The sequence below is a fragment of the Sus scrofa genome, chromosome 8, assembly GCF_000003025.6.
Source record: "Sus scrofa isolate TJ Tabasco breed Duroc chromosome 8, Sscrofa11.1, whole genome shotgun sequence".
In the NCBI taxonomy this organism is placed as follows: domain Eukaryota; kingdom Metazoa; phylum Chordata; class Mammalia; order Artiodactyla; family Suidae; genus Sus; species Sus scrofa.
In genome coordinates this window covers 107371283-107399177 of record NC_010450.4, presented here as the reverse complement: position 1 = coordinate 107399177, position 27895 = coordinate 107371283, and positions in this window count along the sequence as shown.

Sequence of the window (27895 nt, the reverse complement as noted above, 5' to 3'; positions counted from 1 at the left end):
TAAGCATTTTCTCCATTTTAGCCAGTTCCCCAGTACATGCCTATTCATTAAAATTTTATCTTCAGTTCTGGTAATAGTGTGTCAATATGCATATAATATATAAAATTACATGGTCTAAAATGTGTATAGTAGCATCTCAGAAGGAGATAAGAGAATGAATGGAACCTATAAAATATATGAAGAATTAATGACTAAGAATGTTCTCCAAATGATGAATATCATAACCAACAGACTCAAAAAGCTTGGTAACATAAATTAAATCACATCTAGTCACATCATAGTCAGAATGCTGAAAACCAAATACAAGTAGATAACCATAAAAGTCACCAAAGTTAAGAGACTTTATTTCAAAGCAGCAAAAGAAAGACTAGTGGTTTTCTTAACAGAAAACCTGAAGGTAGTAGACAATGGAATAGCATCTTGAAAATGCTGAAAATGACAACAAAAATAATAGCAGCAACAACAATAATAGCACATTTATCAACCTGGAATTGTGTACTTCTCAAAATAGCTCTCAAAAGTGAATTGACATTAATAAACAAAAAGAAAAAGTAGATTTTTTTCAACAGGTTTCCATTACAAGAGAGGGTACAGAAGAAAGTTCTTTAGGGTAAATTCAGTAATTTCAGATGGAAGCATAAAATTGAAGGAAAGAATGAAATCTGCTAAAATAGGCAAACATAATTAAATTATAGTGACGGTTTGCGGCAGCAAATATAACAACATCTTGTGTTTTTTTAATGGATAGAAGTAAAATTTATGACAAAATAATGGAAAAAAGAGAATGGGAAAACTGGAGTTAAACTATGTTCAGTTCAGTTATAATAAGTGAAGAATATAGTCTCTAGAATAACCAACAAATACTTACATAAAGTGTGTACATTAAAAATTAAAGGAAAAGCATATAATACTAAAGAAGTTAAGAAATGAATATCATGGTAAAGAACAGATGGGATAGAAACTAACAAAAAATAGGAAATAGATTAAACCCAAATATTTTAGTAATTTATATCATTATGAAATGATTTAATCCTTAATTAAAAGCCAAAGATTGTCATATTAGATAAAAACACAACATATTTAAATTCAAAGCATACACACTTTAAAAATAAGGACTCCACTAGTTAGAAAGCACAGACAAAAATTCTAACCAAAATAAAATTTAAATGTCTTTACTAATATCATGCAAAGGAGACATTTTATTTTATTTTGCCATTTCTTGGGCCGCTCCTGTGGTATATGGAGGTTCCCAGGCCAGGGGTCTAATCGGAGCTGCAGCCACTGACCTACGCCAGAGCCACAGCAATGCGGGATCTGAGCCGCGTCTGCAACCTACACCACAGCTCAGGGCAATGCTGGATCCTTAACCCACTGAGCAAGGCCAGGGATCAAACCCGCAACCTCATGGTTCCTAGTCAGATTCGTTAACCACTGCGCCACAACAGGAACTCCACAAAGGAGATTTAAAAGCAAGAAATATTAGAAACAGAGAGACATTTCATAAAGATTTTAAAAAAGGCCAATCAACAGAAACACACTAATTATATGAATTCCAAACATATTTTTTAAGGGAACATGAGACTAAGAGAAATAAATTACAAACATCATTAGATATTCTAACACATTTTTTAGATAGTCTGTGAACTGAAGTTTGGCACTTGCCATCAGCCTCTACATCGAGTAAAACATGAGCCAATGCAGCTACCAACCTGCAGCACCCCCTGAGTGGAGCTCAGGGTGGAGACCAGGAGTGAGTCACCCTGTGCCCTGGGAAAACTGGAAGAACAGGCCTTCCAATCAGATTATTTTTAGGAGATGACTTTACATTCCTAATTCTTGCACCTCCTCATATCTGGAAAAACACTAAAATCCTTCATGCTGATGTCTGCGCCTTGTGACTGGTAGTAACCTTCAGGAGATCAGCAACAAACTATTGTAAAATGTGTATATGCTGCCTGCACCTCCCCCTCACATTTATCATATCCTGCTATTCCCCATTTTCTTCCTTGGTCTGTAGTTAAGGATAAAGAATGTCACCAAGGGTGAGAGCCAGTGAGTCCTGCAGGCTGTGAAAACTCAGGATACTGGCATTAATGGCAGATGTGCATATCAAAGGTATGATTTCAGTGAGCCCAGGCCTCTTGTTCTAGCTCCCTGCCCTTTGTTGCAAAAACTCCTATATATTCTAACTCCTCCCTCATTGCCTTGGAGTGGTTTCTCAGGGCTACCTGAAATGCTGTCTCCCAGGCCTAAATCCTAATTTTGCCCCAAATAAAACTCTCAATTTTCAGGTTGTGTATTTTTTTAGTCAACAGTTAGGGCAGGCACGAAGGGATCAGAACAAACTCTTCTCCTTTGCCTGAACTTTACGAGAGCATGGAGCCTTGGTACCAGCTGAGGCTCCTTGTTCTCCTCTGTCTCCTTGGGGAGTCCAGATGAATTTGCGTGAGTCTTTCCTGGATCTCAGATCTCCCATATTGGCTGCTGATCCTGAGTTTTATTCGGCAGTGTGTAACAAGTACCTGCCTCTTTCAGGGGAAAGAGATTGGGCGGGCATGGGGCACTGGTTGGAAGATACCAGGGGGAATATATCCTCTCAGCACATATGCTGGGGGAAAGCTGCTGGAGGAAAGCTGGCTAGGGAATACCCACTCATTGGGGAATACTGAGGGGAAGGAATACCTCCTCAACAGGGAGACAGGGAAGCTGGTTGAAAAATACCAAGGGATACTTCTCAGTGGAGATTCTGGGGGGAAGCTTGGTTGAGAAATACCAGGGACTGTACCCCACCAGTTGAGATACTGGGGGGCTCAGTTGAAAGACCTTGTGTTTGGCTCAGTTGGAAGAGGCTGAGGGGTCTGGGCTGGGTGCTTAGATAAAAGGCTGATCTGATGCTTTTCCTCAATTTGGTTGACTTGAAAGAATTTGTCAGGATAAAAGGGAAGGTATTACATAAGAGCGTTGTTCTGAAGAAAAGGGACAAGACTTCCCTGGGACAAGACTTCCCTGGCTGGGTACAGTTGTCTCAGGTAACTGAGAAATGTAATGAGGGTGGTGGAGGACAAGTCCTCATACTGTGCAGTTGTCCCATAGGGAAACCCACTCATTAATTAAAATCTGCTCAACCAGGGATGTGAATAAGAACTGGCCATTTGGTGATCTGAGCACCCGTGGTGTACTAGAGGCCACTGGGAGACCCAAGACACATTAAGAGAGAGCTGAAGCAACTGGGTTAAAACATAGAAAAATTAAACTCTCAAGCAGCACACTGGCCCACCATAAAATGTCATTAGTAAACTTATCCCTGACAAATTCAACTTTAAAATGGGAAATGGTGTCTCAAACAGAAAAATGAGGAGCACTAGAAAGCCAGCCTGCAACCAACTGCCTCAGGCAGATTTATGTACATACAAAACTTGCAGTTTCTCAGGACTACCTGAGATGCTATCTCCTGGTCTTAAGTACTAATTTTGCCCCCAAATAAGACTTAACTCTCAACTTTCAGGTTGTGTATTTTTTTAATCCACAGTCATAGAACAAAATGAAAGTTCAGTGAGGACATGTCAAGTATAAAGTATTTTAAGAATGCAGATTTGTTTTATTATTTGCTAAAATCACTACATTAACAGAATAAAAGAAAAATCCAAATAGTCATCAAAATAAATTTAAAAAATGAGATATGTTTCAGTACACTTTATGATAAAACACCCAGTAATCTAGAGTAGAAGTAAATCTTTCCAAATTTATAAAAACTATCCACAACCTATTATCTTATAATTTATGGTTCACTATCAAACTTGTTCCCCTCAAATTAAATAAAAGACAAAGATGAAAATTTGTTCTTTCTTTGGTTCATTATTATACAGGAATTCCTAACCAGTATAATAATATAAAATAAAGATTTAAAATACAAAAAAATTTGTGCAATTGACATGACTAGATGTAAAATCTAAAAGTATCTATAAAGCAAACAATTAGTAATCATAAGTGATAAAACACATTTTGGTCTCTGATGATACCAAATAAAGAACGACATTTTTAAAAGACAGCCACACCGATAACAATTATTTAATCCGAATACATATTTTCAAAACATTTTTGCTGCTAAAACATCAAGCAGGAGCCTACATGTTCTTGAAGACTTTTAAGAGCTTAATTCCAGTGAATATTAACACACTTCTCATATATATAATTTTATTACCCCTGCTCACCTTTTGTGCTATAGTTGTTATACATAGTGCATTTTTATATGTTATAAACCAGAAATACACTTTAGAAATATTACTTTATGTGGTTTCATGTCTCTTAAAGATGGTCAAGGAAAGAAGATCATGTGTATATAGATAGAGTTTGTTACATTAACCTTATTTACCATTTCTGGTTCTCCTCATTTGTCCCTGTGAATTTGAGTTACCGCCTAGTACCTTATTTTACTCCAATACAGTTTTGTTCCCAACCACTGCCTTCTCACTAAAATTGTTAAATATATTTCTTTTCTATGTGTTGTGGGTCCTAGAGTGAAATTATATACTTATTTTAAATTTTAATTTCTTTATAAGTTAAGTGAAGAAAGAAGAAATATAACTTTATATAAAAAATCTAACTCAGAGTTCCCGTCTTGGCGCAGTGTTTAACAAATCCGACTAGGAACCATGAGGTTGCAGGTTCGATTCCTGGCCTCGCTGCTCAGTGGGTCAAGGATCCAGCATTGCCATGAGCTGTGGTGTAGACTACAGATGCGTCTCGGATCCTGCATTGCTGTGGCTGTAGTGTAGGCTAGCAGCTACAGCTCTGATTCGACCCCTAGCCTGGGAACCTCCATATGCCTCACGTGTGGCTCTAGAAAAGACGGGAAAAAAAAAAGAGACAGAAAAAGTAATATATATTACTTTATATTGATGTGATTACCTTTATGGGTAGGTGGGTGGGTACGTGTGTGTGTCTTCAAATTACCACCTGAGTCACCTGCTTTCAGCCTAAAGAAAATCTTTCACTATTTCCTATAAGACCGTGTTCAAGAAATGAATTCTCTCATTATTAGTATGTTTGGAAATGTCTTTACTTTGCCTTCATTTTTGAAAAAATAATTTTTCTGGATAAAAGACTCTGTACTTATAGGTTTCCTTTGAATATGTCATCCTACAATCTTTTAGGTTTCATTGTTCCTGATGTTAAATTAGCTGTTAATTTTAGCAAGGTTCTTTTATATATAATGGGGGTATTTCTCTTGTTGCATTCAAGATTTTCTTTTGTCTTTGTTTTTCAACATTTTAAAAATGTAGACCCCAGAAAGGTTCTTTTTAGTCGTCCCTTTCTGTCAGATTGACACCACAGCTTTACAAGTAGAGAATCAAATTGTGCAGGAATATTAGCCTCTGATCTTCCTGGGTAACCTTTCCCAGGATGGAATCTCTGCCTTACAAGTGGTTTGGGGCAAGGGCGATTCAGGCATACACTATTCTTTGCAACAGTGCCTGAGGTGGAACTTATGCCTTATAATCAGGTTTAGTGAAAGAAGCAATCTTTCAGCTATACTCTTGCCTGCAAAAGAGCTTTTGTAATGCAAAGCTCATGGTAATAAGAAATGCTGGTGACCTGCCTCACCAGAAAAGACTATTTATGACTTTTGACTGGGGACTGGAAGGGAAAAATCCCATCTTTATGGGCACCTCTGCCCAGAGTTGGTTTCTGTCACTGAAATAGGATGAGAAAAGGGTCATGATTCAAATGCCACAGACCCTCATTTTCCCCCCAAGATTTAATATATTTTCTTGGTTTTTTTTTTTTCCTTTTTTGTAATTCCTTAGGATAATATCCAGACACTTTAAATAGCTCTTTTTAAATACTTTCCACTAATTATGATTGTATTACTAGAGAGACATTCTACTGTTACTCATACTGCCAGGAAGAAACTTGTCCTCCTAAAATTTTGTATTTAAAGACTTCTGTTACTGGGAAAAAAAAAAAATAGTACCTAATCAAGAGTATATCCAAATGTGTTTAAGTGGCTAGATTATTTAAAATGTTTCTTTTAATACAAGCAAATCACATCTATTTAAAGGATACCGTTTTAAACTGAATAATGATAAAGGCTTATTTAGTTTCTATATTAGTTTTCTACTGCTGTTGTAACAAACTATCACAAGCTTATTGGCTTAGAACAACACAAATATATTACTTAGTACCATGAGCTCAGCTGACTAAAAGAAAGATTTAAGCTGCTAGGTGTTGGAGGAGCTGAGCAAGGAGTGAAAGAAACTGCAAAGCACTGGCTGAACACAGAGTCGGCTGTGGGGAAGGCAGTTTTCCCTGTGAGGGCTGCCAGGTAAAACCTTTGTAATTGCGCGTGGTCAGTTCTGAAAAGACACACGTAGGTTTTTAAGCAGTTTTGGTTCTTTAGATCTGAAGTCCAAAATTGGTTTCACTAGCCTAAGATCAAGGAGTCAACCGAGCTGTGTTCCCTTTAGAAGGCTTTAGGAAATAATCCATTTTCTTTTCTAGCTACTAGAGACCATTTACATTCTTAGACTCATAGCTCCTCCCTCCATCTTCAAAGCCGGCAACATAGATCAAGTCTTTTTTCATATTGCATAACTCTAAGCTTGCTTCTATTATTACTTGTCTGATTCTGACTATTCTGCTTCCCTCTTCTACTTTAAGGATACTTATAATTACAGTCAGCCCACCTGGATCATCCTAATCTCTCTAAAGTCAGCTGATTAGCAATCTTAATTATATCTACAACCTCAAATCCCCTTTGCCATGTACCTTTACATATTCATATGTTCCTGTGATTGGGACCATTATTCTGCATACCATATTTGCATATCTCAAAAACCATTTAACTGTTTCTCATAATCCTTCAAAATTACAAATATAGCCAAACTACTTACTTAAATTACTTATATCACCCACAGGAGGTTTCTGTTCTTTATTCATGTCTCACATAAATATGCAAGTCAAGAAAATGTCTGTCTGATAAGTATTTATGAGATATTGTCTCACATAGCCTTTCATTGTCTTTCCTCCTATTTCTAAATTGCACCTCTGTGAACAGGTCTTTAGACTCTCTTGCTGGTTACTTATATTCTCAAAGCTCCAAGTTTAGTTTCATCCTAACATGGTTGTTGTCTAGTATATCCTAATTAATTATGTCAGAACTCACTCCAGTTTAGTCTCGGATTATTGGTAGCACTGCCTATTTAGCAGGATTATGAAAAGACATTCCTCAAGAAAGGAACACACACAAAATCTCTATATGGCTCTGTGTCGGGGGCACAACCATATAAAATAATCAGCTTTCTAACTCAGAGACAGTGAATAAAGAAAAATTATGTATATGCAGTGTTATTTGGGGTATTTACTTATTTTTCCTTCTGATATTGATGGGGTCTGAAGTTATACCCCTTCTTCATTCTTGATACTGGTAATTTGTGTTCTTTTCTCACTCTCTCTCGCTCACTCTCTCTCTCACCTTCTCCCACCTTCCCCTGCTTCAGGATTTATGTGTGTGTGTGTGTGTTTCTCAGATATTGCTAGAAGTTTATAAATTTTATTGATCTTTTCAACTAAATATAATTTTGGTCCTTTGATTTTTCTCTATTGTTTTCCTATTTTCAATTTTGTAAATTCTTATTTTCATCCATATTATTTCCTTTGTCCTTCTTGTTTTGCATTTAAATTTTATGGTTTTGGTTTTTCTAATTTTTTTTTTTTTGTCTTTTTGCCATTTCTTGGGCCTCCCCCGCAAGGGCAGGGACCAAACCCCCCGCAACCTCATGGTTCCTAGTCGGATTTGTTAACCACTGCGCCACGACGGGAACTCCGGTTTTTCTAATTTCTTAAATTGAGAGCTTAAATCATTAATTTATAATTTTTCTTTAGTATATATATGTGTGTGTGTATGCATTTTTCTCTAAAACTGCTTTAGTGGCATTCACAACTTTTGGACATTTTTGATTCATAAAATTGTTATATTATTTTCAAAATATTTTCTTATGTTAAAAATATTTTTCTCTTATTGGTTCTCAATTCCATTTCATTATGGTCAAAAAAGCATGTCTGAACAGTATCAGTTCTTTTAAATAATGGACCAATATATGGTCTATGTTTGTGAATACTTCGTGTGCACTTAGAAGGAATAATAGGTATTCTGCTATCATTGGTTGTAGCTTTCTGTAAATGTCATTAAGTGAGGTTAGTTTAGTGTTTTTCATATTTCCTCTATCCTTACTGATTGTCTGCATACTCATTTAGTCAGTTACCATGATAGGAATGTTGAAATATCAAACTATAATTTTGGATTTTTCTCCGTTGTGCCTTGGTCATTTCATTTTCGTTTCTATTGGATAATATGTTCTTTGGTAGAGAATCTGGACTACATATATTTACTTTACCAAGAAAATTTCATTACATTGATTCTGGTTTCCACTGTTCCTCATATAACAGATTTCAATGCACCTGGTACTTATTTGAGGCAATCCAACTACCTTACACTAATTTTAAATTTCCGACTTGTCTTTGAATTTTCGGCAGTTTTTGCCTCATATATGCATATTTGCTATTTAGTGCTTTAAGGCTTCTTGAATTTGTAACTGTGTTTTATGTCTGTTTATATTTCCATAATTTAGGCCATATTTTACTTAGTTTTCAGTGTTTTTTTCCAGTTATTAACCAGTTGTTTCTTCAATTATAACTTTTCTTGTCCCCACTGGTTTTGGGGTGTTTTGCATATTTTCCCTTGATTAAACCAAAACAACAAAATTAATTAATTTATATATAAATAGATGATAAATTTTACATACATAAGCATCTCTATAGTCACCACTTAATAAAGATATTAAACACTTATTAACATCCTGGTAGGTTCCTTTCTGCACCATCCCAGTAAATACCATACCAAAAAATTACAGTTAGTAATTTTATATTGGTAATCAAAATATAGTTTTGCCCTTTCTTTTTTTGTCTTTTTTCTTAGGGTCTAACCCATGACATATGGAAGTTCCCAGGCTAGGGTCAAATCCCAGGCTAGCATCAAATGGCAGCTGTAGCTGCCCACCTATGCTATAGCAATCAGATCCTTAACCCACTGAGTAAGGGCAGGGATTGAACCGACATTCTCCTGGATATTAGTCAGGTTCATTAACCACTGAGCCATGACAGGAACTCCTAGTTTTACCCTTTCCTGGACTCACATGAACTTCTACTCCAAAAGTTATAATACCACTCTCATCAACTACCACTCATTTAGTTGTTCAATTACAGTGTAGGCATATGGTGTCGTCAGAATTGTTAACCAGGACCTCCACTGTACACAGTTTATCAACCAAGCTGCAGTGTTTACGTACAGTGTAATTTGCCTTTACTTTTACACACTCCATTCATTTCAAAGTTACTTAGGTCAGCATTTTTTTTCTCCCATCTTTCTCTCTGAAGTTCCATACATGCATAATTAGTTAAATTATTTTTTTTCTCAATCATTGTGCACCTATCCTATAATTCCCTGACCTACAAAATGATTTTCTAATTTATATACATTAAAGTTCACTCTATGTTCTGTAAAGTTTTGAGTATTAACACATACTTAGTGTCATATATCTAAAATGACAGTATCATACAGAATAGTTTCAACTGCCCTGAAAATCACCTGTACTTTATCTGTCCACCTCTCCCTCCCTGTTCTTAGAACCTATGACAACTCATCTTTTTTACTGTTTCTATAGCTTTGCATTCTCTAAATGTCCTATAAATAGAATTATACAGTAAACAGCCTTTTAGGATTAATAGGTTATTTCACTTAACAATATACATTTAAGCCTCATTCATGTTTTTGCATGGCTGGACAGTTCATTTTTCTCAATGAATAATATCCCAGTGTGTGGATATACCAGTTTTCAAGTCAGTTGTATAATACCTAGAGGTACAGTTAATGGGTCATATGGTGAGATTATGTTTAGCTTGGTAAGAACTACCAAATTGTCTTCCAAAGTGGCCCTACCATTTGATATTCCCACTGGCAGTGAGTGAGTGTTCCTGTTACTCCTTGTCCTTGCCAGCAAATTGGTACTAGTTTTCTCTTTTTAAAGCCTTTTTAATAGGCGTAGGGATATTTCATTGTTGTTTTGGTTTGCAATCCCCTAATGACAAATTATGCTGAACATATTTTCATATCCTCATACTATTTGTGTTTCATCTTTTTAGAGGAACTGTTCAGATTTGTTGCCCATTTTTAATTGAGGTGTTTATTTTCTATTGTGGAGATTTAAGTGTTCTTTACATATTTCAGACACAGGACTTTCAAAATATGTATGTTTTGCAAATATTTTCTTTGAGACTGTGGTTAACTTTTTTGCTTCTATGAATATAATTTTAATATATGTTACTTTCTGTTTTTTAAAATTCGACATTAATTTTCATTGTGGGGAGTATTTCTTGTTTCTTTTGCCAGTGTTTTTTGGATTCCAAAACTTGAATTTCATCAGTTATGGAAAATTCATTGGTATTTCCTCACACATTAAACTATATTTTCCTTTCTGTTTTACCTGCTTTATATTTTTGGAATAAATAAATTTTTATTCTTCCATTACTTTAACTTCTAGAGTTATCATCTAAGCTCATAATATTTTCATTCTTTATTCCATTTTGTAAAAGATGTATTTAATCTCATATCCAAATGAACCTATTTTTCAACATCTATTATATTTGTATACACCATCTTATTTGTGTGATTCCAATATTTGTTTTTTATTCTGAAGATATTTTGTATGTTACATTTTATTCTGCTCTGTTTCATGTATGTCTTCCTCCTTCCTTTCAATTGTATATTAACGTTTCATATTTGATTGATGCTTAGTTCAAATAAACAATCTTCCTAATTACTTTGAAAGGATGTGAAATATTTATTTGAAATTTTGTATCTTTATTGGATTTTAAAAAGAATCAGCTAGTAATATTAATCAAGTCGAAAAGGTATTCCAACTTTTTTGTAGACTTTACCTTGACTATGATTGACACTTTTATCTACTGTATACTACTAGTCTCTCTTTTTTTTTTCAGGGGCAAGTTTTTAACTATTTTTTATTTATTACATTTACATTTTTGATCAATATACCATCTTTATATACCTATTATGAAATTAAGTATTTCCCAAACAACAAGATAGCTAATTACCTTTTTAAGAACTGTGCATGCTTTAGTTGAGGAGAAGGAAATTGAGGAGGAGTAGAAACAAAAGGAGAAGAAAAACAAACAAAAGAAGGAAGAAAATCCAGAGGAAGACAAGGAGCAGAAGAGATACAGATAGAAATAAAACTGGAAGAAAGAATAGAAGAAGAAGATGTGATTAATTAAGGATATGTTTCCTATGGGAATTAGCTTATTTACATAGACCATTATTTCTATGAAAATATATCCATCCCATAATATATTCAGTATCACAAAAAAATTGACTGAGAAATAATATATTTGGTTACTACTTTATAAATATAATATCTTTTTTTTTTGTCTTTTGTCTTTTTAGGGTCGCACCCCACAGCATATGGAGGTTCGCAGGCTAGGGGTCGAGTTGGAGCTTTTGCTGCTGGCCTACACCAGAGCCACAGCGATGTCAGATCCGAGCCGGGTTTGTGACCTACACCACAGCTCATGGCAACGCTGGATCCTTAACCCACTGATTGATGCCAGGGATCCAACCTGCAACCTCATGGTTCCCAGTCAGATTCATTTCCACTGTGCCACAATGGGAACTCCTACAAAGTTTTAAAAAGATTTATAATTAAATTTAAATGACTTTTTCTTTGGAACATTTTATTAACATATTCCAAATTGTTCATGTTTTTAGAGATGAACAAAATTTATCATTACTTAAATGTATTTATTTTGTAATTGGTTTGTGGGTGGAATTTAATGAAACATTGCCAAATCAGGCACTATTTTAAACTGTGCAATAGCTGGCACATTTTTGAAATTTATAAATTTAGAAAAAATAGTTTTGGATACAAAGTTAAAAATCAGAGAAACAAGAATAAAAAAAAAATAGATGAACACTATGTAAGTTTATTTTTCATGTGTTGGAACAACCTAACATCTAACAAATTTTAACATCTAAGAAATTTTCTCACATCTAATGAAATGTTTAGTCTCACACAGAAATATACATATTAATGATAGTTCAACTTTTTATAGACATAAAAATTAAAAATTTATAGAATATATTATGGACACATTTATCCACATCAGTATATTCTTTTTATTTCATTTGAATTTTCTATTTTAACTCTCTTATAACACACATAGTTCTAGAAAGCATTTATCAATTATGTTAACAATTATTTTCTCCAAACACTTCAAGAAATATGCTGATAATGTTGTTAAATACATTTAATAAAATGATATGTTAAGATATAAATGGTTAAATATATTATGATATATTACTTAAAGTACATTAACATAGTTTCAAAAATTACTATTACTGTCAAATGGTAATTTATAGTTCACTTAGCTTTAAAAAAATGTATTAGAAAAACCTTTTTTCTCTGCCTTTTTTTTTTTTTTTTTAGGGCCACAATTGTGTCATATGGAAGTTCCCAGGCTCAGGGTGGAATTGGAGCTGCAGGTGCCAGACACAGCCCCAGGCACAGCCATAAGAGAATCTTAGCCACATCTTTGACCTACACCACAGCTCAGGACAGTGCTGGATCCTTAACCCACTGAGCAAGGCCAGGAATCGAACCCATATCCTGATGGTTACTAGCTGTTTTTTTTTTTTTTTTTTTTTTTTTTTTTTTTTTTTGTCTTTTTGCCATTTCTTGGGCCTCTCCCACGGCATATGGAGGTTCCCAGGCTAGGAGGCTAATCGGAGCTGTAGCCACCTGCCTACGCCAGAGCCACAGCAATGCGGGATCCAATCTGCGTCTGCAACCTACACCACAGCTCACGGCAACACTGGATCATTAACCCACTGAGCAAGGGCAAGGACTGAACCCTCAACCTCATGTTTCCTAGTCGGATTCGTTAACCACTGCGCCACAACAGGAACTCCACTAGTTGGTTTTGTTACCACTGAACCACCATGAAAACTCCCTAGAAAAGCATTTTGAAAAATAAATAAATAAATAAATAGAAAAATAAAAGCATTTTGAGTGAAATCATCAAATTTCATATAAACCGTAATTTCAACAAGCTAACTTAATTCATCTTAAATTGGAAAAAAAAGTCAACGGTGTTTTATTTTACATAGTACTAATTTATAAATCAACCCTTTTGAACTTCAGTGTGGTTTTATAATATTAAAATATTTGCATATTGAAAAGATTGCTATTAATAATGATATCTGAAAATACCTTGATATGATTAGGGTTCTCTCCTCCTAAACACAACACACAAAATACTGTAAGACATTTTTGATATCACAAAGCTGAAATTAGCAAGGGAAAATCAGAATGGTAATGAACCTACTGTGATATTCTAAGTTTGGGGAAGATTATAAGAAGTCTGCCCTCGTCTTTCAGATTCTTTAAATATTCTCTATAGCCACTTTGAAATCTATAAATGTACAAATATTGCTAGTTATTTGCCTTTCCCTGAATTTTCACTTCTTTTAAAAACACTTAAAATTATTAATCAGTACCTGTTATTTTACAGTATTTTAGGTTTTCTAATGTATTTACTAGAGGGTGCTCCTGCCTCCAAGAAACAAGTACCTACTCATAAGGCATAGAAAAACATACTAGTATTTTTTTCTGAAAATGGATATATCTACAAACATTGACTTGGTGAAAAGGATGCTGTTTTACAATATTGGAATATATATATATATATTTTTTTTTTTTTTACAATGAAAGATGTTCCGTAAGTCATTAAATTTGTGATCTAGTTAAAATTTTCACAATCTTTGACCAGGGATTTCAAGTAACCAACAATGAGATATAAAAATTAGTGGAAGAAGCTTGCATTGATAAGAAAAGCCTATTCAGATTGGAGGCAGCTATCTTCACTGATGAAATTTGGATATGTCCAAAGTGCCTACATACTCGATTTCCTTCAGAACTCTTACTTATAGCATAAGTAAGAAAGAGCATTAGATTTCTTGGAAGTAAGCCATATAACATCAGTTCATTTGAGTGAGACAAGCCCATTATTTCAAATATGTGAAGATTTTCTATCAAAAAACTGCCTTGGATTAATCTAGAATGGAGAAGAATATCTAAAAGTAGGAAGCATACAGAAATAGATCCAATTTCAAAGAGAAAAATAAATAAATAAATAAATAAATAGGAATTTGCAAAAGTAAAATAGAACTTTGTAGTTATTATTTGTTAAGGTGAAAAGATTGAGAACCATATATTTTAAAAATTACCAGGGAGTTCCCATTGTGGCTCAGCGAAAACAAACCTGATTAGTATCCAAGAGGATTCTGGTTCAATTCGTGGCCTCACTCAGTGGGTTAAAGATCCTGCGTTGCTGTGAGCTATGGGGTAGGTGGTAGACATGACTTGGATCCAGTGTTGCTGTGGCTGTGGTGTAGGCTGGCAGCTCAGCTCCACTTCAACTTTGACCCCTAGCTGAACTTCCGAATGCTGCTTCCTAAAAAGCAAAAAAAAAAAAAAAAAATTTACCATAAGCAACTGAGCAATATGTAATATATGTAATATTTCTTTCTAAATGAAGGGATACTATCAAAATTCAATTTTTAAATGGTTATATTATCATATTAATGGAAACATGATAATTTACACCAAATTGGGCAGAAGCATTAGCAAGAGTAAATCAGAAATTGTAGCTATAATATTTTATTATTTTTTATTATTTTTAAAATAATTTTTAATAATAATTTTAAAATAATAATTTTAAAATAATAAAATTTATTATTTTATTTATTATTATTTTTTTAATCTTATTCTTCACAGCATTATACTGCCAAACGAAATCTTGGATGGAAATTGATGTTGCATTTGAGTCCATAATTATTGACTTGGCCATGAACTTGCTACTCACTGAAGATAGTTATAAATGATTTCCCAGCTGTTGCTGAAAGGTAGAGGGGCTGCAAATTGAGCAATAGTCTCAACTTCCTATTTAAGAGTCTCTGAGTGAGTGAAGTAAAATGGTAGTTGCCAGCATTTTGAAGCTTATTTATAACAACTATACAGATTTGGGGATGTGCATACAGTTGTTTATATGCTTGTAATTGAATACCACTCATTAAAAATTATAAAAAGATCATTCTACTTCAAAATTGAAGTTACCAGTTAGTCTTATATTTTTCTTCCTTATTATCTAAAACTGTATTTTAAATTGTAGCAACTTTCAAAAATGAATATTAAGCCCAATTTAAAAATTGATTAAGGAGTAGCCTGGTGGCCTAGAGGTTAAGTATTTTGTCACTGCTGTGGCTCTGGTTAGGTGACTTGCCCAGGAAACTCCACATGGCCATAGTCATGGCCAAAAAAAAATTAAGTAGTGTAAACAAAAATTATATCAAAATAGTATGTTTTTATGAATCATGTGTAAGTGTGACATAATATTTCTTACAGGAATATTCTTGTCTTTTCTGTAATATGGAGTGAAATTTAAATCTTTTCCAAAAGAAGGCTTAAATTCTGAATGTATTATAAATATACAAAGTATATTTAACAGCCTAAGGTGTAAACTGACTTATTTTAATATACATTTAAAATTATATTTTGGCTTTAAATTCAGAAATTTTTAATTCGATATAAATTCATACATTTATATTCTAGGATTGGTAAATGATATTGCTGTAGCAGTAAAAATAAAAAATATCTTTCTGTGTGTAGTACTGAGACATAAATATATTTTTCTATATAAAACATAGGTATTACCTGCAAGAAACATGAGTTACAATGGGAAAGAGTATAAGGTAAAATAATTAGGAAATAGACAATTGATTTGTGCCACACTATTATTAATAGCAGGACAAAAAAATTTACTTTCTCTTGAAATTTAATGAACTTAGAAGAATGCACCTTATCTATAAATGGTTTAGGTTTTAGGATACTTAGGATTAGAGATTGCAGTGTTCCTTTCATATTATGTTAAGATCATGTGGAATCAAATGACTATTGTCCTATTGATTATTCCTCCAAATGTGAGTTGTCATTAATCTGTTGCATTTTAATAAGACTTCTGTTTAACTTTCACTTTCCCAGCAACAAGCCAGCTTCTAACTCTTGACATAAGGCAGTGGAGAGAGGAACAACTTACACTATCTGTTTATGATCCTCATTTGAGTGATGCATGCACAAGTTGGCAGAGAGGAGGCAGCCATATCGCCTGGCATAGCTGATTATCATGTCTTAGCAAATGAAGAGAGCCCTAGGGCATCAAGGACCCTCAACTATTAATATTGGTTTTGCCACAAGGCAGTTACATAAACTGACAGTTTGGCAGAGGCATGCCTCCTTGCATACTCATATACTGATTACCTCTGAAATATCATTAATACCACTAAATTTTCAGTTACTCACAGTAGAGTTTAAAAAGTCAATCTTTACAGAAGCAAAAAGTATAAAAATTATCTTGATGTGGACGTGATTTCTATTACAGTGTAATTTATCAGACTGAATACTTTAAAAAAATCATAAAATGTATGATTTTTTTTTTCTGAATATGTCAACCATTCATGGAAGAAGCTTCCAATTTTAGACTTCAGAAGTATTTAAAGTTTCTTACAAAAAGAATTTGAACTTACTGACCACTAAGATTTTTAACTGATGTAAATTTTGTTTGAACATAAAAATAATGTTTTTATAAACAATTTATACCGATTTGTAGTTGTTATATGAAAGTATTTTGGATGTTTAACATGTTCTGTTTGTATCTGTTGTGATAAATGTGTGTTTTCTTTTGTTTTTGTTTTTTGTGTATATTACAGTAATTGACTGAATAATGTTCAAGTGACATTATTCTTGGGATACTTGGTCATGGTGCAATTGAGTCATGGTGCAAAATTCTTGGTGTATGTTATTTGATTAAGTTCATTATATTTCATTGAGTATCTTTGCATCTATATTCATAAGGAGTATTTTTGTCTAGTTCTTTTTGTTTGTTCTGTTTAGTAGAATTCAGTGATGGAGACATTTGGGACTGGGGTTTTCTTTATGAGAACTTTTAAAATTACTCATTAAATCCTCTTATTTGCTATAATTCTATTAAGATTTTATATTTCTTTCTTCAATGTAATCCCTATCAAAATATCAGTGTCATTTTTCCCAGAGCTAGAACAAATAATTTTAAAATGTGTAAACTTCTATGGAAATAAAACAGACCCTGCATAGCCAAAACAATCTTGAGAAAGAGCAGAGCTGGAGGAATCATGCTCCCTGACTTCAGACAATACTACAAAGGCATAGTCATGAAAATGATATGGTAAACAGACACATAGATCAGTGGCATGAGCAGAAGAATGGAATAGATATTTTTTCAAAGAGAAAATGCAGATGATGAGGTATCATCAAAAAAACCCCACAAATAACAAATGTTGGCGTGCATATGGAGAAAAGGGAGCCCTTGCAGCTGTTGGTGGGAATGTAAATGAATTCAACCGCTGTGAAAACAGTATGGAGGTTTCCCAATAAACTAAAAATAGAATTAGCATATGACCTAGCAAGTCCACTCCTGGCTAGGCTATATATCAAGGAAAAGCAATAACACTAATTTGAAAAGGTACATGAACCCCAGTGTTTATAGTAGCATTGTTTACAATTGCCAAGATATGAAAGCCTCCTAAGTATCCAGCAATGGATGGATACAGAATATGTAGTGCACACACAGACACACATACACACACACACACACACACACACACACACTGGAATACTACTTAGTAATAAAAGTAATTAAGTTTTGCCACTTCAGTGTGGATGGACTTGGAGGGCATTATGTTAAATGAAATGTCAGACAAATACAGATATTGCATGATGTCACTTACAAGTGGAATTTTAAAATACAACAAACTAGTGAATATATCAAAAAAGAAGCAGAGTAACAGTTGGGGTTACTAGTTGGAAGGGGGGTAATATAAGAGTGAAGGAGTGAGAGGTACAAACTTATGGGTGTATGATGGGATAAAGGATGTATTGTATAACAAGAAAAATAGAGCCAAAATTTTGTAATAACTGTAAATGGAAAGTAAACTTCACAATTGTAAAAAAATAAAAAATAGGAATTCCCTGGTGGCTTAGCAGTTAAGGATTCAGTGTTGTCACTGCTATAGCTTAGGTTCATTTCTTTGCTCAGGAATTTCTGAGTTCCATGGGCATGACCAAAAAAAGTAAATAAAAAATTAAAAAAGGATTTCCTATTGTGGTGCGGAGGAAATGAATCTGACTAGTACCCATGAGGATGCAGGTTCAATTCCTGGCCTTGCTCAACGGGTTGGGGATCCGGTGTTCCTGTGAATCATGGTGAAGTTCACAGACGCAGCTTAGATCCTGTGTTGCCCTGGCTGTGGCGTAGATCACAGCTGTAGCTCCAATTCGACTGCTATCCTGGGAGCTTCCATATGCCCCAGGTGCAGCCCTAAAAAGCAAAAAACAAAAAAGAACATAGTGAAAGATTAAGATGAAATGGAAAGTCCACAAAATATTCTCAGAGATATCTGAGAATATTTGTTTGGTTCATGTATGCTTACGCCATCAACAAATATTTCACATTGAATATATTTAGTATCACCTCTTCCTTAGTCTCCTGGGTAAATTCTGCAATCTCAGAAATAAACTTTCATCCTGTTTTTCCAAATGTAGTGCTTGCACACCCTATAAGCATCCTTATCTTTGGTTATAGGACAAAGATAGACACAGGGAGGCATGGCAATCACTGGGAGTTAGTAGAGACTATAGCTGGAGAGGAAAATCATCTCTTGCCAAATACATACCCTCCTTGAAGATATTGTTATATCATACCTGTTTTATCAGTAAAAATCCTCCAAATTTGGGAGTTCTCTTGTGGCTCAGTGGGTTAAGGACCCAGAATTGTCACTGTTGTGGCTCAGGTTACTGTGTGGTATGGGTTCAATCCCTGACCCAGGAACTTTCACAAGCTGCAGGTGTGGCCAAAAAAAAAGAAAAAAATATTCTCCCAAATTTAGAGTTTTGCCAACATTTTCTTTAAAGGGCCATATAGTAAATAACTTTAGGCTTTGTAGATTGCACAATGTGTGTCATAACTAATAACTCTCTCATTACAGTGCAGAAGCAGCTGTAGACAATATGTAAATAAATGAGCATAGCTGTCTCCCAATAAAACTATTTACAAAATCGGGTGCCAGGCTGTAATTGTCCTGAGGGTTTTAGCTTGTCGTCCTTTGCTCTACTTTACCATCAACTCCTTAATGATAAGTACTGACTTGCATCTGACTCTGTCATTTCTTTCTTACATCTCAAATCTTTCTACTTTGTCCTCTGGTACATTACCAGAAAAGTTTGAAAAATATCTTAAGTTCTCAAACTTTTCTTTGTAGTACCTAAAACATATCCCTCCCATGTGGCACCATTTCCAGCATTCTTCTCAGATGAAGATACTATATTATCCACATCTTCAATTTTATTCCTCTTGGCTTCTTCAGCCATCAACTCCCAGGAAAACATAAAAACTTGTCAACAATAGAAACTTTCCTAATATCAAAATCATTAACCAAAACTTGATGCTTTCTAAACATAACCTCCTGTTTTTCTGTGGTTTTTTTCTCCGCTAATAACTTTAAATGTTTCTATAATTTATAAAATCTAGACTCTAATTCATTGGCTAAACTTCACCCTATCAAGCAACCCTAATCCTTTCTCCTTTCTTGCTCATCCAGTTGGCTTTCTATAGCTGTGATTATCCTGTCATGTTAATACATTCACTAAGCTGTCTTATCCCTATGTATTTGCTGTATTTGTCTCATAAAACTTATATTCCAGAAGAAGCTAATTGGTTTTCTTCACTTGAGCAGGGGAGTTCTGCTACAAAGAATCACACACCAAGCAAGAGGAAAATCACTCTAAACTCATAATTCAGTGTCTTAAATGAACCTGCAGCAGCTCCTGGGAAATATCTTATTGTCTGTGTACAAAAAGCTGTGCTATAATCTTCAAATGTGCCAGGCATTTCTCACATTCTTTCCTCAAAACTCCCCCATCTTTACTTCCCTTAATCCACTTATGAGGAGTTCTGATCTACTGCCAAATCTCTGTTAACAAATGTGCAAAACTGCTTTTATTGGATTTTCTCTATTTCTTCTGTCCCTCAATATATTAAAAGCATTGTCTCTCATACTAAGGCCATACCCTTCTCCAATCCTTTGATACCACCTCTTCCAATCATATATTATCTATTCAAATAAAAATGTACTTAAGAATTCGACATCGAGGGAGTTGTGGCTCAGCGGGTTAAGAACCTGACTAATACTCATAGGAGGCGGGTTTGATCCCTGGTCTCGCTCAAAGGGTTAAAGCATCTAGTGTTACTGCAAGCTGTGGTGTAGGTCACAGATGCAGCTTGGATCCTGCCTGCCGTGGCTCTGGCACAGGCCAACAGATGCAGCTCCCATTTGACCCCTAGCCTGGAACCTTCCTTCCATATACCTCAGGTGCAGTCCTAAAAAGCAAAAAAAAAAAAAAAAAAAAAAAAAAGGAAAGAAAGAAAAAAAGAAAAAAAAAAGAATTCAACATCTAAAAGTATATGTCCCTTTGTTTTGGATCTCACTTTATCTCTTTCTTTCTCTTCACATCCAAATCTACAGAAAGATTTGTATGTATAACTGTAGTGGCAACTTTTTTTCTGACTGATAACCATTTTTCCTTTTGTTGATAACAGCATTGATGTTTCCCTTAATCAGGTTCTTCTACCTGTTTAATGTACTTCCAGAAGAGTTGACACTTTCTTTGGTTTCAGGGTTGAAAGTGTAAACACTGCCTGACTGGTCAAAGCATTTGGTTAAAAGTAGCTTCATGGTATTTGGTTAAGAATGGCTACCTGTCTCAATCGGAGACTTTCAAAACATTTCCTCGGGTTAAAAAGAGGACTCTGTTTTCTCATCAGACCTTAAACTTTAGCAAATATAAGCCTGGACTGCTAATCCTGGCTGTGAAGAAATCAAGTAATAATAGCGGAAAGGAGAGACTAAATTAGAGAATGATAAATACCTAATTGAATAATTTGAACACCTGATTTGTACTTTGCCAGAAGAATTGTCACTGAACTTTTAGTAATATTATGAAATATTTCACCCTTTTTTATTAGTTTGAATTATGCACTGTTTACTTAGATACCCTAAATACACTTGTCATTGCATGTAATTTACTCATTTTCTCATGCTCCAATGTAGCTCACACTCCTCATTATTTCAACAAAGCAATTTCTGCTTTGCCCACCAAAAGCTTCTACATGACAAAATCCAGTAGACCTTGTCTGTCTTGTTTCACTTAACCTCTTAGCATCATTTACAAGTGCTTACTACTTTCTTCTTCTTGATGTAACATGGGATAGTCATGGAAATATAGTGTACATGTCTTTTGTAATAGTGTAAGGCTTCCTTGTGAGGGTTAGGACTCTCTGAAATAAGTTCCAACAGAGATCTCAAGGATGTTGACTCTTTGGCTCAACCAAAATAATATTCTCCCAAAGTGCCAAATGTCTGTTTTTCCTTAAGCATAGACTGCTTTAGTGACATGAATAATATGTACATGTTTCATTTACTAGATTAAATTCACAATTTAACTTTGATCAGCTGTCTACTTGATTTTTTATGTCAAGGGTGTTACAAATGACATAAGAAATGAACAGACATATTTTCACAGATATTTTGGACAGTTTTGATGACATAAGCATCAGTGAATAGATAGCTTGAGTGTTAGAATGGCTTTTTTCAAATCCAGATTAGCCCATGTCTTCCTAAATAATTATAGTAAGCTCTTTACTCTTCAGTCACCCTTTGCACATGTGTGTGTGTGTGTGTGTGTGTGTGTGTGTGTGTGTGTGTGTGTGCATGCTCACCCACGTATGCTTTCAGAGAAACGGAAAGAGGTCCTAAAAAGATATGATAAATAATGAAATTTAGTTAAAAATGATTCATAGAAAACTGTTTAGTCCCTGTAAATACATTCTATCCAATGCAGAATATTTGAAATATTTCTATAAACAGTGTTTATTAGTAGCCAAAGGGGTGAAGATTGACTTGTTAAAAATTCTGTTGGGAGTAACATCAGCAAAATGGTGGACTAGGAGATCCCAGTTCTCATGCCCTCCAAAAAATATCAATTTAACAACTATCCGTAGATGAATATACCTTTATGAGGCTCCTGAAACCAAATGAGAGGTTATAGCACCTCATTTGAGCACAGAAATGAGAAAAAATTCTTTGGAGAGGTTAAGAGCAGTTTACCTTACCTCAGTCACCTCTCCCCCAAACCAATACAGGATAGTGCTACGTGAGAGCTCCTCGTGGGATTTCTTGTGGAGGAAATAGAGGGCAAAGTGGACACCAGACCTCCCAGCATGCAGAGCAACTACCAAAGAAGTCTGCTTCTTATGCATCTCACTCAACAGACTGAGGGAATCAGCTTGATTAGGTTGATTAGGGGTAACTAGGAACAAAGAAAGTTGGGAACTTGCAACAACTAGTGCATGGATTTTAATAGTTGGCTTAGCACCCCAGCACCTATAACCCAATAGCTGAAAAACAGACAACCTATTTAAAAAATGGACAAAGTAACTGAAAAGTTATTTCTCTAAAGAAGACACATAAATGGCCAATAAGTATGTGAAAAGGTACTCAATATCACTAACCATCAGGGAAATACAAATCAAAACAATGATATCTCACCTGATACTTGTTAGCATGCTACCATTATAAAACAAAACAATGCAATACAAAAAAAAGATAAATATTGATAAGGATGTGGAGAAAGAAAAACTTTGTAGACTCTTGGCAATAATGCAAATTATTTCACTATGGAAAACTCTATCAAGTTTCCTTTAAAAATTGTAAATAGAACTACCATATGATCCAGCAATCCCACTTCTGTGTATTTATCCAAAGAAAAGGAAATCAGTATCTCAAAGAGACACCTGCACTCTGTTATTCATTAGTCACTATGGCCAAGAATTGGAATCAACTTAAATATCCAGTGATGGATGAGTAAAGAAAATGTGTTATGTACATACAGTTAAATATTATTCAGCCTTATAGAAAAATAAATCTTGCCATTTGTGGCCTAGAGAATACTATGCTAATTAAAATAAGCCAGATGCAGAATGACAAACACTACATTATTCCACATGAACCAGGAATCTATGAGTCAAACTCATAGAAGAAAAGAGTAGAATGGCATTTGCCAAGTCATAGGGACAGGAGAAACTGTATAGGGATTGATGAAACTGTACAAAGTTCCAGTTATGCAAAATTAATAACCTCTAGAGATCTACTGTGCAGTATAGTAACTATACTTAATAATTCTTAACTGTTCATTAAAAATTTCTACAATGATAGGAATTCCCTCTGTGGATCAGTGAGTAAAGGACCAGGTATTGTCTATGGGTTCAATCTCTGACCTCGCTCAGTGGGTTAAGGATCTGGCATTGCCACAAGCTATGATATAGGTTACAGATGTGGCTCAGATCTTGTGTTGCCATGGCTGTGGCACAGGCTCTAGCTGCAGCTCTGATTCAAATCCTGGCCCAGGAAATTTCATATGCCACAGGTGTGGTCATAAAAAGAAAAAAAAAATACTAAGAGGATAGCTTTTTTGTTGTGTCTATTAACACTCACGCCCATAAACACACGCACAAAATTTGATGGATATATTTATAGCATTGATTGCAGTGTTGGTTTCATGGGTGTATATTTATACCCAAACTCATCAAGTTGTATACGTAAAATATATATTGCTTTGTGTATGTCAATCACGCTTCAATAAAGTGATTAAAAATCTGTTGAACTGGAGATTTCAGTGAATCTAATGTAGTTACAAAGTTTTTAGATACAGGATGTGAATATAATTTTTTAAATGCTATGATCCATAAAAAATAATAGTGTGAAACAAGATTATGAGACATTGCTATAAATCTTAGTAAAGAACACAAGTTCTGAAGTAAGACTGAATAGTTTAATATTTGCAAGGAAAATAACATTCTGCCAAGAATTCACACAAAAATTTATAGGGGAACAGATTTTGTGAAATCATTAAATGCTATTCATTCTGTGTGATGATGTTGTTGTATTGGATTTATTGTGTGTAAAATGATTCCGTATGCTAATTTAAATGGATTAAGGTTCTGCCATGGAGTCTTTATGCATATGTGCATGAATATTTCCTTATGTTATGCTTGGGTGTACTCCAATCTCATCCGCAAGTGAAAAATGAACTTTGAGTGAAATTGGAATTGCTACCAAAATACTGATTTCATCAGATATGAGCATTTTTACATATGCCTTGAGAAAAGTGAGGAAGAAATCTGTAGACTTGAAAAATGTAAGCTCATTCACAAAAATAAAGGAACATACATTGAGTGTTTGGCATTATGTAGATAATATTTCATTGGAGGGTATAACCATAAGTTGGCATTTGAATGTTAATGTTTCTCAATTTTTTTAACAGCTTCGTAGTTTGAACATATATAGTTGATGTGACACTAAATCACAAGATGTAGGAAATATGTTACAGCTATGGGATAAATACAGAGGAGGGAAAACTGGATTGTTGAAATCATGGAGAACGTTTAACGAAGCTCTTGTATGAGAGAGTAACACTACTAGGTTCTCAGTGATATAAAGCTTAAAGTAAAAATATAAAACATAAACTACTTTACTACCAGACTGCTATGTGGTTTCAGCATTTCATCTTAATATTCATGTCAGATTGTTTTTTCATATTAAATAATGTTTTTGATTTATACTTATCAAAAATTAGATTTAAAAATATTATTGGAGTTACCATTGTGGCTCAGCAGGTTAAAAACCCGACTAGCATGCATGAGGATGTAGGTTTGATTCCTGGCCTTTCTCAGTGGGTTAAGGATCCAGTGTTGCCAAGAGCTGTGGTGTAGATTGCAGATGTGACTTGGATCTGGCACATTGCTGTGCCTGTGGCATAGGCTGATGGCTATGGCTCCAATTTGATCCCTAGCCTGGGAATTTCCATATGCCAAGGGTGCAACCCTAAAAAGCCAAAAAAAAAAAATCATTTATATAATTTACTCTAAGCTCACCAAGTACCTTATTACCTACTGTAAGAGTATTTCTATGCAGGAAAATGTTATGGTTCCTGGAATAGATTCAATCGAATATGTAAATTATTTGTTAGATCTTATCCATAAAATATAGCTTTAAAAAAATATTGGAGTTCCTGTCGTGGCTCAGTGGAAATGAATATGACTAGTATCCATGAGGACACAGTTTCAATCCCTGGCCTTACTCAGTGGGTTAAGGATCTGGCATTGTCGTGAGCTGTGGTGTAGGTCGTAGGTGCAACTTGGATCTGGCATTGCTGTAGCTGTGGTTATAGGCTAGTGGCTATAGCTCCAATTCGCCCCATAGCCTGGTAAGCTCCATATGTTGCGGGTGCAGCCCTAAAGAGACAAACAAAAGTAAAAATAAATAAAATAAATAAAAAACATATAGTAAGTTCATCAAATAATAAAATATAATCCTATTAGACAAATACATTCTACAGAAAAAAAAATCAGTAATGTGGTTTTAGAAAATTATATGGTTAAAACTTATTATAGTTCATTAAATTGTATCAAGAATAATTTTCTGCCTATGATATACTTTAAAGTTTAGCCAATAAATATGTTAAGAACATTATTTATATATAAACATAAGTTGCTTTTATTTCTTAAAACACTTCAATATTAAAGTTGTTTAAATTTACCAATAATAAAGCAAAAGTTTTAGTCTTCAAATAAATATTTAAAAACTTTATTTCATGTAATTATACTTAGTAACAATTTTACCATTTCATTTTTTCAATTTTGGCATTAAATTATATGATTACTTATTCCATAATTGTTTGCTCACTAAAATTAACTAAGTTACATTTGGTGGAGAACAAGCACATATACAGCCTCCTTCCTGTACTGAATCTTCAAAATGATATGAATTATAAAATAGAAACTTATAAAACCGTAATTGCAGAAAATAACTAGATGCTTTACTAGAAATTTTAAGAAATATCCAAAAGATAGAAAAGAAAAAGGATTGGCTTGAAAGATGATATCACATCTAGTTTGTTTACAGATACAGGCTTAAAAACATGCTTCAAGTTTTCCATATGTCCAAAGATAGTAGATATAATAGGAAGAACAGACATAATTTCATATGACCTTTCAATTGCATTACTAGGTAGTTGCCCAAGATGAAAGAAAACAGGCCTGCACACACTCTTGGACACAAATGTCTTAGTAATTTCATTGATACTAGTTCAAAACTGGAAACAAGCTACAAGTCTGGACAGACAAATTTTGTTGTATCTCTACAATGAATGGTGATCGCTCATAGAAAGTAAAGAAATATTCTTGCATACAACATGAAAGAGCTTAGAACACGTGCTGAGCGAAAGAAATGGTGCTTAAAATAAAAAAAAAGAAAACGTATACCATGTTCTTTGACTTATTTGAAACTCTAGTAATGATAAAAATATAGAGAGAATAAATGATTATTGGTTAACTAAAGTTAGGGATAGAATAAAAGAAATTAAGAAGTAGAACAACAGAATTTTTAGGTTGATGGAAATATTCTGTATCTTGTTTTTCTTAGCAGTTGCATGCATATCTATTAAAATATCATTAAATTGTACAATTAAAATAAGAAAATAAAATTATCTAATGGGCTACAGAACAAAATCAACAAAGTTTAGAAACAAACTTGGGACAAAACAGATCAATAAATACCAGGTCACAGATGAATGGCTAAGCATATCATGGGAAAATGGTATGTTTACTTTGAAGAAGACTTGCAGATGCCACCTTAAACAAGTGATCAGGTTACCATCACCAATAGTATGTCATTTTGATATTTCATACCCTTTGATATGATAAGAAAGCCATTTCACTTATGTGATATTGTCCCCCCAAATACATAATCCCAGACTAATCCTAGAAAGCTTCAAATGTAAGGATATTTTACAAAACACCTGGCCAGGACTCTTCAAATATATTGAGGTTGTGAATAATAAGGACAGAGAAACTAATAAACCAAAGTAGAGATATGACAACTAAATGTGACATACTCTCCTGGGTTAACAGGATCAGAAAAAGGATATTAGTGGGAAAACTGGTGAATAAAGTCTAATGCTTATTTAATAGTATTGTCCCAATGTTAATTTCATACAGTTTTAAATTTTACATGCTAACATTACAGGAAGGTGGCTAAAGGGTATATGGAACTATCTTTGAAACTTTTTTTAAATCTAAAATTATTTCAAAGCAAAAAGTTTACAACATTACCAATCTTTCACCTTCATGAGAAAGAGAGCAATTTGGACTCTATTCTTCAAAAACAGCCTATTTTGCTTTTCTGCTTTAATTTTCTCCATGGTATGGAAAGATCATCTTGACAATATGTCTCCTTTATTTTCTAGCTTATTTTGTATATTGCCTGTCTTACTTTTTTTGTTTCTTTGTTTTTTTTTGGGGGGGGAGACAAAAAAAGACTTCTTGTCTTTTTAAGGCTGTTCCCATGGCATATGGAGGTTCCCACGCTACGGTTCCAATCAAAGCTGCAGCCGCCCACCTACGCCACAGCAACTCAGGATCCAAGTCGAATCTGTGACCTACACCACAGCTCATGGCAATGCTGGATCCTTAACCTACTGAGTGAGGCCAGGTATCAAACCCACAACCTCATGGATGCTAGTCAGGTTCGCTAACTGTTGAGCCAAGACCAGAACTCTGT